The sequence below is a fragment of the Cupressus sempervirens genome, chromosome 2, assembly GCF_028749045.1.
Source record: "Cupressus sempervirens isolate cs-2001-9-10 chromosome 2, ASM2874904v1, whole genome shotgun sequence".
Taxonomy (NCBI): domain Eukaryota; kingdom Viridiplantae; phylum Streptophyta; class Pinopsida; order Cupressales; family Cupressaceae; genus Cupressus; species Cupressus sempervirens.
Window position 1 is genome coordinate 558,881,598 of NC_143119.1, and position 12,412 is coordinate 558,894,009.

The window sequence follows — 12,412 nt, forward strand, 5'->3', positions numbered from 1 at the left end:
CCCAGGTGCCTGTGAACAGAGGCTCCCTGTTTGGCCCTCTCCGATCGATGATGGGACACTTTCCTCTTGTGCGAAATCTTTGAGCGTTGCGAGTCCTGCATGTGCTATGAACGTCATTCTTGTTGCTTGTGCGGTGGATTATGTTTGGATGCATGATGGAGCGAATGCAAATTTTGGTTTCCCATCGCGGTGGGCATCCCTTGGCTGTAGCAGGTCTTGGGGGTCCCCTCATTGTTAGAAGCTACCTGGTCGATCCTGCCAGTAGTCATATGCTTGTCTCAAAGATTAAGCCATGCATGTGTAAGTATGAACTATTCCGGTGAACTATTCGTTCATGATAACTCGACGGATCGCACGGCCTTTGTGCTGGCGATGCTTCATTCAAATTTCTGCCCTATCAACTTTTGATGGTAGGATAGAGGCCTACCATGGTGGTGATGGGTAACAAAGAATTAGGGTTCGATTCCGGAGAGGGAGCCTTAGAAATAGCTACCACATCCAAGGAAGGTAGCAGGCGTGCAAATTACCCAATCCTGACACGGGGAGGTAGTGACAATAAATAACAATACTGGGCTCATCGAGTCTGGTAATTGGAATGAGTACAATCTAAATCCCTTAACAAGGATCCATTGGAGGGAAATTCTAGTGCCAGCAGCTGCGGTAATTCCAGCTCGAATAGCGTATATTTAAGTTGTTGCAGTTAAAAAGCTCGTAGTTGGATCTTAGGTCGTCACGGTCGGTCCGCCTTCTGGGTGTGCACTGGCCCTCATGTCCCTTCTGCTGGCGGTGTGTTCCTAGCCTTAATTGGCTGGGTCGTGGTTCCAGTGCCGTTACTTTGAAAAAATTAGAGTGCTCAAAGCAAGCCTACGCTCTGAATACATTAGCATGGAATAATGCGATAGGAGTCTGGTCCTGTTCCGTTGGCCTTCAGGACCGGAGTAATGATTAATAGGGACTATCGGGGGCATTCGTATTTCATTGTCAGAGGTGATATTCTTGGATTTATGGAAGATGAACCACTAAAAAAGAATTTGCCAAGGATGTTTTCATTAATCAAGAATGAAAGTTGGGGGCTCGAAGACGATCAGATACCGTCCTAGTCTCAACCATAAACGATGCCAACCAGGGATCGGCGGATGTTTCTCTAAGGACTCTGCCAGCACCTTCTGAGAAATCAGAGTGTTTGGGTTTTGGGGGGAGTATGGTTGCAAGGATAAAACTTAAAGGAATTGATGGAAGGGCACCACCAGGAGTGGAGCCTACAGCTTAATTTGACTCAACACGGGGAAACTTACCAGGTCCAGACATAGTAAGGATTGACAGATTGAGAGCTCTTTCTTGATTCTATGGGTGGTGGTGCATGGCCGTTCTTAGTTGGTGGAGCGATTTGTCTGGTTAATTCTGTTAACAAATGAGACCTCATCCTGCTAACTAGCTACGCGGAGGTTCCCCTTCGCGGCCAGCTTCTTAGAGGGACTATGGCCTCCTAGGCCATGGAAGTTTGAGGCAATAACAGGTCTGTGATGCCCTTAGATGTTTTGGGCTACACGCGCACTACACTGATGCAACCAACGAGTTTCTCTCCCTGGCCCGAAAGGTTTGGGAAATCTTGCCAAATTGCATCATGATGGGGATAGACCATTGCAATTATTGATCTTCAACAAGGAATTCCTAGTAAGCGTGAGTCATCAGCTTGCGTTGACTACGTCCCTGTCCTTTGTACACACTGCCCGTCGCTCCTACCGATTGAATGATCCGGTGAAGTGTTCAGATCATGGCAACGATGGTGGTTCCTGTTGGCGACGTCGTGAGAAGTTCACTAAACCTTATCATTTAGAGGAAGGAGAAGTCGTAACAAGGTTACCGTAGGTGAACCTGCGGTAGGATCATTATCGGTTTGAGACCCTGAATCATGTAGGGGATGGAGTTGGCCTCCTCCTCGCCCCCAAAATTTTGGTGACATGTGGACACTCGGCCCTGCAGCGATGTGCTGGATGGCCAAGCTACGGGTCTAGCACCGTCGAGGTCGAGGGTCACATCGAATGCTCGTGATCGAAAGCGTGGATTCCCCGCGGGGCGAAGAAGAGACCCCACCGAGTACTCTCACCAAGTCAACTCTTTAGGTCCGTTCATCAAGTCAGCCCGCAAAGTCGACCCTCTAAGTTCGTTCATCGAGTCACCCGACCAAGTTGACTCTTTAAGTCCTTTCATCAAGTCACCCCGCCAAGCCGACTCTTTAATTCCATTCATCAAGTCACCAGAACAACTACTCTCACCAAGTCGACTCTATAAGTTTGTTCATCAAGTCGGCCCACCAAGTACTCCCACCAAGTTGACTCTTTAAGTCCGTTCATTAGTTCACCCTGCCAAGTACTCTCACCAAGTCAACTCTTTAGGTCCGTTCATCAAGTCACCCCGCCAAGTCGACCCTTTAAGTCCATTCATCAAGTCACCCCGCCGAGTTGCTTCTCTAAGCCCACTCACCATGTCAGCTCACCAAGTCGGTTGTTCAAGTACGTTGCCAAGTCAACTCTTTAAGTTCGCTCACCAGGTCAGCCTGCCCAAGTCGCCTCTTTAAGTTCGTTCGCCAGGTCAGCCCGCCCAAGTTGCATCAGCGGGCTAACTCGCCGAGTCACCTCACAAAGCTGACTCTTTAAATGCGCTCACCAAGTCAGCTCGTCGAGTCGACTCACCATCTTGCCTCGATAAGTTGGCTTGCCGAGTTACCCCACAAAGTCGTCGCCTCTTTAAGCCCGCTCACCGTGTCAGCTCGTCAGGTCGGCTCACCAAGACGACTAATCAAGTAGGCCCACCAAGTCGCCTCAAGGATAGCTCCTCACCATGAGTCAGCTCACCATGTTGACTCAATGAGTCGCCTCACCATGTTGACTCTTTGAGCCCGCTCGCCAGGTCACCTCACCAAGTCGACTCGAGTACATTGCCAAGTCAACTCTTTAAGTTCGCTCGCCAGGTCGACTCGCTAAGTTAGCTGACCATGTCATCTCAACGAACCAACTAGTCGAGTCACCTCAGCACGTTGGCTCTCTAATACCACTCGCCAAGTTGCCCCACCAACTCGCCCCGTTAGGCCCACTCACCACATCGTCCCGTTAGGCCCACTCTCACCAAGTGGACTCTTTAAGTCTGCTCATAAAGTCAAGCCACCAAGTACTCTCACCAAGTCGACTCTTTAAGTCCTTTCATCGAGTCACCCGACCAAGTACTCTCACCAAGTCAACTCTTTAGGTTCGTTCGTAGAGTCACCCCACCAAGCTGACCCTTCAAGTGCGTTCATCAAGTCACCCCACCAAGTCGACTCTTTAAGTTGATTCATCAAGTCACCCCGCCAGGTCAGCCCACAAATTACTCTCACCAAGTTGACTCTTTAAGTTCGTTCATCAAGTCACCCCGCCAGGTCGGCCCACCAAGTGGACTCTTTAATTTCGTTCATGAAGTCACTCTACCAAGTCGGCCCACCAGGTCAACTCTTTAAGTTCGTTCATCAATTCATCGCGCCAGGTCAGCCCACCAACTACTCTCACCAAGTCGACTCTTTAAGTTTGCTCACCAAGTCACCCCACTAGGTCGGCCCACCAAGTACTCTCACTACGTCGACTCTTTAGGTTTGCTCATCAGGGCACCCCACCGAGTACTCTCACCAAGTTGACTCTTTAAGTTCGTTCATCAAGTCACCCCGCCAGGTCGGCCCACCAAGTACTCTCACCAAGTTGACCCTTTAAGTTCGGTCATCAACTCACCCCGCCAGGTCAGCCCACCAACTACTCTCACAAATTCGACTCTTTAGGTTCATTCGTCAATTCACCCCGCCAGCTCGACCCACCAAGTTGTCTCACCAGGTTGACTCTTTAAGTTTGTTCATCAAGTCACCCCGCCAGTTTGACCCACCAAGTACTCTCACAAAGTCAACTCTCTAAGTTCGTTCATCAAGTCACCTTGCCAGGTCAGCCCACCAAGTACTCTCACCAAGTCACCCCGCTAGTTCGACCCACAAAGTTGACTCTTTAAGTTCGTTCATCAAGTCACCTGGCCAAGTCGGCCCACCAAGTTGACTCTTTAAGTCCGTTCATCAAGTCACGTGACCAGGTCAGCCCACCGAGTACTCTCACCAAGTCGACTCTTTAAGTTTGTTCATCAAGTCACCCGGCCAGGTCGGCCCACCAAGTCACCAAGTACTCTCACCAAGTCAACTCTCTAAGTCCATTCCTCAAGTCACCCTACCATGTCAGCCCACCAAGTCGAATCTTTAAGTCCGTTCATCAAGTCACCCCACCAAGTACTCTAACCAAGTTGATTCTTCAAGTGCGTTCATCAAGTCACCCGGCCAACTACTCTCACCAAGTTGACTCTTTAACTATGTTCATCAAGTCACCCCACCAAGCACTCTCACCACGTCAACTCTTTAGGTCCGTTCATAAAGTCACCCCACCAAGTCGACCCTTCAAGTGCGTTCATCAAGTCACCCCACCAAGTACTCTCACCAATTCGACTCTTTAAGTCTTTTCATCAAGTCACCACACCAAGTACTCTCACCAAGTCAACACTTTAGGACCGTTCATCAAGTCACCTCGCCAAGTCGACCCTTGAAGTCCGTTCATCAAGTCACCCCACCAAGGACTCCCACCAAGTCGACTCTTTAATTCAGTTCACGAAGTCACCCAACCAGGTCGGCCCACCAAGGACTCTCACCAAGTCTACTCTCTAAGTCTGTTCATCAGGTCACCCCACCGAGTACTCTCACCAAGTCAACTCTTTAGGTCTGTTCATCAAGTCACCCCGCAAAGTCGACCCTCTAAGTTCGTTCATCCCGTCACCCGACCAAGTCGACTCTTTAAGTCCTTTCATCAAGTCACCCCACCAAGCCGACTCTTTAAGTCCGTTCATCAAGTCACCAGAACAACTACTCTCACCAAGTCGACTCTATAAGTTTGTTCATCAAGTCGGCCCACCAAGTACTCCCACCAAGTCGACTCTTTAAGTCCGTTCATCAGTTCACCCCGCCAAGTACTCTCACCAAGTCAACTCTTTAGGTCCGTTCATCAAGTCACCCTGCCAAGTCGACCCTTTAAGTCTGTTCATCAAGTCGCCCCGCCGAGTTGCTTCTCTAAGCCCACTCACCATGTCAGCTCACCAAGTTAGTTGTTCAAGTACGTTGCCAAGTCAACTCTTTAAGTTCGCTCACCAGGTCAGCCCGCCCAAGTCGCCTCTTTAAGTTTGTTCGCCAGGTCGGCCCGCCCAAGTCGCATCAACGGGCTAACTCGCCGAGTCACCTCACGAAGTTGACTCTTTAAGTGTGCTCACCAAGTTAGCTCACCAAGTCGACTCACCATCTCACCTCGATAAGTTGGCTTGCCGAGTTACCCCACCAAGTCATCGCCTCTTTAAGCCCACTCACCGTGTCAGCTCGTCAGGTCGGCTCACCAGGTCGACTAATCAAGTAGGCCCACCAAGTTGCCTCAAGGATAGCTCCTCACCATGAGTCGCCTCACCATGTTGACTCAATAAGTCACCTCACCATGTTGACTCTTTGAGCTCGCTCGCCAGGTCACCTCACCAAGTCGACTCGAGTACTTTGCCAAGTTGACTCTTTACATTCGCTCGCCAGGTCGACTCGCCAAGTCAGCTCACCATGTCATCTCAACGAACCAACTCGCCGAGTCGCCTCACCACGTCGGCTCTCTAATACCACTCGCCAAGTCGCCCCACCAACTCACCCAGTTAGGCCCACTCACCACATCGCCCCGTTAGGCCCACTCTCACCAAGTGGACTCTTTAAGTCTGCTCATAAAGTTGAGCCACCAAGTACTCTCACCAAGTCGACTCTTTAAGTCCTTTCATCGAGTCAACCCACCAAGTACTCTCACCAAGTCAACTATTTAGGTCCGTTCATAGAGTCACCCCACCAAGTCGACCCTTCAAGTGCGTTCATCAAGTCACCCCACCAAGTCGACTCTTTAAGTTCATTCATCAAGTCACCCCGCCAGGTCAGCCCACAAATTACTCTCACCAAGTCGACTCTTTAAGTTCGTTCATCAAGTCACCCCGCTAGGTCGGCCCACCAAGTGGACTCTTTATGTTCGTTCATGAAGTCACTCTGCCAAGTCGGCCCACCAGGTCGACTCTTTAAGTTTGTTCATCAAGTCACCTCGCCAGGTCAGCCGACCAACTACTCTCACCAAGTCGACTCTTTAAGTTTGCTCACCAAGTCACCCCGCCAGGTCGGCCCACCAAGTACTCTCACCAGGTCGACTCTTTAGGTTTGTTAATTAGGGCACCCCACCAAGTACTCTCACCAAATCGACTCTTTAAGTTCGTTCATCAAGTCACCCCGCCAGGTCGGCCCACCAAGTACTCTCACCAAGTCGACCCTTTAAGTTCGGTCATCAACTCACCCTGCCAGGTCGGCCCACCAAGTACTCTCACAAAGTTGACTCTTTAGGTTCATTCATCAATTCACCCTGCCAGCTTGGCCCACCAAGTTCTCTCACCAGGTCAACTCTTTAAGTTCGTTCATCAAGTCACCCCGCCAGTTCGACCCACCAAGTACTCTCACAAAGTTGACTCTCTAAGTTCGTTCATCAAGTCACCCTGCCAGGTCAACCCACCAAGTACTCTCACCAAGTCACCCCACTAGTTCGACCCACCAAGTCGACTCTTTAAGTTCGTTCATCAAGTCACCTAGCCAAGTCGGCCCACCAAGTTGACTCTTTAAGTCTGTTCATCAAGTCACGTGACCAGGTTAGCCCACCGAGTACTCTCACCAAGTCGACTCTTTAAGTTTGTTCATCAAGTCACCCGGCCAGGTCGGCCCACCAAGTCACCAAGTACTCTCACCAAGTCGACTCTCTAAGTCCGTTCATCAAGTCACCCCGCCAGGTCGGCCCACCAAGTCGAATCTTTAAGTCCGTTCATCAAGTCACCCCACCAAGTACTCTAACCAAGTCGATTCTTCAAGTGCATTGATCAAGTCACCCGACCAACTACTCTCACCAAGAAAACTCTTTAACTATGTTCATCAAGTCACCCCACCAAGCACTCTCACCACTTCAACTCTTTAGGTCCATTCATAAAGTCACCCCACCAAGTCGACCCTTCAACTGCGTTCATCAAGTCACCCCACCAAGTACTCTCACCAATTCGACTCTTTAAGTCTTTTCATCAAGTCACCACACCAAGTACTCTCACCAAGTCAATTCTTTAGGACCGTTCATCAAGTCACCTTGCCAAGTCAACCCTTGAAGTCCGTTCATCAAGTCACCCCACCAAGTACTCCCACCAAGTCGACTCTTTAAGTCAATTCACGAAGTCACCCAACTAGGTCGGCCCACCAAGGACTCTCACCAAGTCGACTCTCTAAGTCTGTTCATCAAGTCACCCCACCGAGTACTCTCACCAAGTCAACTCTTTAGGTTCGTTCATCAAGTCACCCCACAAAGTTGACCCTCTAAGTTCGTTCATCAAGTCACCCGACCAAGTCGACTCTTTAAGTCATTTCATCAAGTCACCCCGCCAAGCCGACTCTTTAAGTCCGTTCATCAAGTCACCAGAACAACTACTCTCACCAAGTCGACTCTATAAGTCCGTTCATCAAGTCAGCCCACCAAGTACTCCCACCAAGTCGACTCTTTAAGTCCGTTCATTAGTTCACCCCGCCAAGTACTCTCACCAATTCAACTCTTTAGGTCCGTTCATCAAGTCACCCCGCCAAGTCGACCCTTTAAGTCCGTTCATCAAGTCACCCCGCCGAGTTGCTTCTCTAAGCCCACTCACCATGTCAGCTCACCAAGTCGGTTGTTCAAGTATGTTGCCAAGTCAACTCTTTAAGTTTGCTCACCAGGTCAGCCTGCCCAAGTCACCTCTTTAAGTTCGTTCGCCAGGTCGGCCCGCCCAAGTCGCATCAGCGGGCTAACTTGTTGAGTCACCTCACGAAGTTGACTCTTTAAGTGCGCTCACCAAGTCAGCTCACCAAGTCGACTCACCATCTCACCTCGATAAGTTGGCTTGCCAAGTTACCCCACCAAGTCATCGCCTCTTTAAGCCCGCTCACCATGTCAGCTTGTCAGGTCAGCTCACCAAGTCGACTAGTCAAGTAGGCCCACCAAGTCGCCTCAATGATAGCTCCTCACCATGAGTCACCTCACCATGTTGACTCATTGAGTCGCCTCACCATGTTGACTCTTTGAGCCCGCTCACCAGGTCGCCTCACCAAGTCGACTTGAGTATGTTGCCAAGTTGACTCTTTAAGTTCGCTCGCCAGGTCGACTCGCCAAGTCAGCTCACCATGTCATCTCAACGAACCAACTCGCTGAGTTGCCTCACCACGTCGGCTCTCTAATACCACTCGCCAAGTCACCCCACCAACTCGCCCCGTTAGGCCCACTCACCACATCGCCCCGTTAGGCCCACTCTCACCAAGTGGACTCTTTAAGTCTGCTCATAAAGTCGAGCCACCAAGTACTCTCACCAAGTCGACTCTTTAAGTCCTTTCATCGAGTCACCCCACCAAGTACTCTCACCAAGTCAACTCTTTAGGTCCATTCATAGAGTCACCCCACCAAGTCGACCCTTCAAGTGCGTTGATCAAGTCACCCCACCAAGTCGACTCTTTAAGTTCATTCATCACGTCACCCCGCCATGTCAGCCCACAAATTACTCTCACCAAGTTGACTCTTTAAGTTCGTTCATCAAGTCACCCTGCCAGGTCAGCCCACCAAGTGGACTCTTTAAGTTCGTTCATGAAGTCACTCTGCCAAGTCGGCCCACCAGGTTGACTCTTTAAGTTCGTTCATCAAGTCACCCCGTCGGATCAGCCCACCAACTACTCTCACCAAGTCGACTCTTGAAGTTTGCTTACCAAGTCACCCTGCCAGGTTAGCCCACCAAGTACTCTCACTAGGTCGACTCTTTAGGTTTGGTCATCAGGGCACCCCACCGAGTACTCTCACCAAATTGACTCTTTAAGTTCGTTCATCAAGTCGCCCCGCCAGGTCGGCCCACCAAGTACTCTCACCAAGTCGACCCTTTAAGTTCGGTCATCAACTCACCCTGCCAGGTCGGCCCACCAAGTACTCTCACAAAGTTGACTCTTTAGGTTCATTCATCAATTCACCCTGCCAGCTTGGCCCACCAAGTTCTCTCACCAGGTCAACTCTTTAAGTTCGTTCATCAAGTCACCCCGCCAGTTCGACCCACCAAGTACTCTCACAAAGTCGACTCTCTAAGTTCGTTCATCAAGTCACCCTGCCAGGTCAACCCACCAAGTACTCTCACCAAGTCACCCCACTAGTTCGACCCACCAAGTCGACTCTTTAAGTTCGTTCATCAAGTCACCTAGCCAAGTCGGCCCACCAAGTTGACTCTTTAAGTCTGTTCATCAAGTCACGTGACCAGGTTAGCCCACCGAGTACTCTCACCAAGTCGACTCTTTAAGTTTGTTCATCAAGTCACCCGGCCAGGTCGGCCCACCAAGTCACCAAGTACTCTCACCAAGTCGACTCTCTAAGTCCGTTCATCAAGTCACCCCGCCAGGTCGGCCCACCAAGTCGAATCTTTAAGTCCGTTCATCAAGTCACCCCACCAAGTACTCTAACCAAGTCGATTCTTCAAGTGCATTCATCAAGTCACCCGACCAACTACTCTCACCAAGAAAACTCTTTAACTATGTTCATCAAGTCACCCCACCAAGCACTCTCACCACTTCAACTCTTTAGGTCCATTCATAAAGTCACCCCACCAAGTCGACCCTTCAACTGCGTTCATCAAGTCACCCCACCAAGTACTCTCACCAATTCGACTCTTTAAGTCTTTTCATCAAGTCACCACACCAAGTACTCTCACCAAGTCAATTCTTTAGGACCGTTCATCAAGTCACCTTGCCAAGTCAACCCTTGAAGTCCGTTCATCAAGTCACCCCACCAAGTACTCCCACCAAGTCGACTCTTTAAGTCAGTTCACGAAGTCACCCAACTAGGTCGGCCCACCAAGGACTCTCACCAAGTCGACTCTCTAAGTCTGTTCATCAAGTCACCCCACCGAGTACTCTCACCAAGTCAACTCTTTAGGTTCGTTCATCAAGTCACCCCACAAAGTTGACCCTCTAAGTTCGTTCATCAAGTCACCCGACCAAGTCGACTCTTTAAGTCCTTTCATCAAGTCACCCCGCCAAGCCGACTCTTTAAGTCCGTTCATCAAGTCACCAGAACAACTACTCTCACCAAGTCGACTCTATAAGTCCGTTCATCAAGTCAGCCCACCAAGTACTCCCACCAAGTCGACTCTTTAAGTCCGTTCATTAGTTCACCCCGCCAAGTACTCTCACCAATTCAACTCTTTAGGTCCGTTCATCAAGTCACCCCGCCAAGTCGACCCTTTAAGTCCGTTCATCAAGTCACCCCGCCGAGTTGCTTCTCTAAGCCCACTCACCATGTCAGCTCACCAAGTCGGTTGTTCAAGTATGTTGCCAAGTCAACTCTTTAAGTTTGCTCACCAGGTCAGCCTGCCCAAGTCACCTCTTTAAGTTCGTTCGCCAGGTCGGCCCGCCCAAGTCGCATCAGCGGGCTAACTTGTTGAGTCACCTCACGAAGTTGACTCTTTAAGTGCGCTCACCAAGTCAGCTCACCAAGTCGACTCACCATCTCACCTCGATAAGTTGGCTTGCCAAGTTACCCCACCAAGTCATCGCCTCTTTAAGCCCGCTCACCATGTCAGCTTGTCAGGTCAGCTCACCAAGTCGACTAGTCAAGTAGGCCCACCAAGTCGCCTCAATGATAGCTCCTCACCATGAGTCACCTCACCATGTTGACTCATTGAGTCGCCTCACCATGTTGACTCTTTGAGCCCGCTCACCAGGTCGCCTCACCAAGTCGACTTGAGTATGTTGCCAAGTTGACTCTTTAAGTTCGCTCGCCAGGTCGACTCGCCAAGTCAGCTCACCATGTCATCTCAACGAACCAACTCGCTGAGTTGCCTCACCACGTCGGCTCTCTAATACCACTCGCCAAGTCACCCCACCAACTCGCCCCGTTAGGCCCACTCACCACATCGCCCCGTTAGGCCCACTCTCACCAAGTGGACTCTTTAAGTCTGCTCATAAAGTCGAGCCACCAAGTACTCTCACCAAGTCGACTCTTTAAGTCCTTTCATCGAGTCACCCCACCAAGTACTCTCACCAAGTCAACTCTTTAGGTCCATTCATAGAGTCACCCCACCAAGTCGACCCTTCAAGTGCGTTGATCAAGTCACCCCACCAAGTCGACTCTTTAAGTTCATTCATCACGTCACCCCGCCATGTCAGCCCACAAATTACTCTCACCAAGTTGACTCTTTAATTTCGTTCATCAAGTCACCCTGCCAGGTCAGCCCACCAAGTGGACTCTTTAAGTTCGTTCATGAAGTCACTCTGCCAAGTCGGCCCACCAGGTTGACTCTTTAAGTTCGTTCATCAAGTCACCCCGTCGGATCAGCCCACCAACTACTCTCACCAAGTCGACTCTTGAAGTTTGCTTACCAAGTCACCCTGCCAGGTCAGCCCACCAAGTACTCTCACTAGGTCGACTCTTTAGGTTTGGTCATCAGGGCACCCCACCGAGTACTCTCACCAAATTGACTCTTTAAGTTCGTTCATCAAGTCGCCCCGCCAGGTCGGCCCACCAAGTACTCTCACCAAGTTGACCCTTTAAGTTCGGTCATCAACTCACCCCACCAGGTCGGCCCACCAAGTACTCTCACAAAGTCGACTCTTTAGGTTCGTTCATCAACTCACCCCGCCAGCTCAGCCCACCAAGTTCTCTCACCAAGTCAACTCTTTAAGTTCGTTCATCAAGTCACCCTGCCAGTTCGACCCACCAAGTACTCTCACAGAGTCGACTCTCTAAGTTCGTTCATCAAGTCACCCTGCCAGGTCAGCCCACCAAGTACTCTCACCAAGTCACCCCACTAGTTTGATCCACCAAGTTGACTCTTTAAGTTCGTTCATCAAGTCACCCGGCCAAGTCGGCCCACCAAGTCGACTCTTTTAGTCTGTTCATCAAGTCACGTGACCAGGTCAGCCCACCGAGTACTCTCACCAAGTTGACTCTTTAAGTTTGTTCATCAAGTCACCTGGCCAGGTCGGCCCACCAAGTCACCAAGTACTCTCACCAAGTCGACTCTCTAAGTCCGTTCATCAAGTCACCCTGCCAGGTCAGCCCACCAAGAGTGATCTTTAAGTCCGTTCATCAAGTCACCCCACCAAGTACTCTAACCAAGTCGATTCTTCAAGTGCGTTCATCAAGTCACCTGACCAACTACTCTCACCAAGTCGACTCTTTAACTATGTTCATCAAGTCACCCCACCAAGCACTCTCACCACGTCAACTCTTTAGGTCCGTTCATAAAGTCACCCCACCAAGTCGAC

General features: G+C 50.4%; 1 pseudogene; it reads left to right on the forward strand.

The window, feature by feature from the left end:
* Positions 1-242: 242 nt before the first annotated feature.
* On the forward strand, positions 243-1,892 carry LOC149573934 (18S ribosomal RNA; annotated as a pseudogene).
* Positions 1,893-12,412: the final 10,520 nt, after the last annotated feature.